The 585-nt window shown below is 39.0% G+C and overlaps 1 protein-coding gene across 1 annotated transcript in view; it reads right to left on the bottom strand.

The window, feature by feature from the left end:
- Positions 1–585, bottom strand: part of LOC102830585 (olfactory receptor 7G3-like) — a 2653-nt gene that overhangs the window by 1349 nt on the left and 719 nt on the right. The window lies entirely within an intron of this gene.

Raw genomic sequence — 585 nt, 5'->3', positions numbered from 1 at the left:
GTATTATTTGTCAAGCAGGGCTACTTGTTGAGAATAAAACAGGAATAATATTACCAGGCCTTAAAGCAAATAGTAAGTCCAAATAAAGTTATGAAAGCTATATTTTAAAGCACAGGTTGGCAAAATTGAACTTATGTGTAAAATCTTGTGTGCTCCTGGTTTTTGTAAATAATTTTACTGGAACTCAGCCTTTTGTTTCATATATTGTTGTTGTTGTGAAGTGCCGTTGAGTCGGTTCCGACTCATAGCGACCCTGTATAGGGTTTACAAGAAGCAGCTGTTGAGCTTGAATCACCGACCTAGCAATTTAAATGGCTTTGCAGTCTGGCGCATTAACCCACAGCGCCTTTTTTTCGTGATATGGCAGCAGAGTTAAATAATTTTGACAAACACTTAAAATACTTACTATCTGAATTGTTACAGGAAAAGTTTGCTCACCCCTAATCTGTTGTTGTTGTTGTTGTTGTTAGGTGCCATCTAGTCAGTACCTACTCATAGCGACCTTATGCACAGCAGAACGAAACAATGTCTGATCCTGGACCAACCTCACTAGTGTTGTCACACTTGATTCCATCGATGCTGCCA

The sequence above is a fragment of the Chrysochloris asiatica genome, unplaced genomic scaffold (genome assembly GCF_000296735.1).
Source record: "Chrysochloris asiatica unplaced genomic scaffold, ChrAsi1.0 scaffold00502, whole genome shotgun sequence".
Lineage (NCBI taxonomy): Eukaryota > Metazoa > Chordata > Mammalia > Afrosoricida > Chrysochloridae > Chrysochloris > Chrysochloris asiatica.
This window is presented reverse-complemented; position numbering and strand designations above follow the sequence as displayed.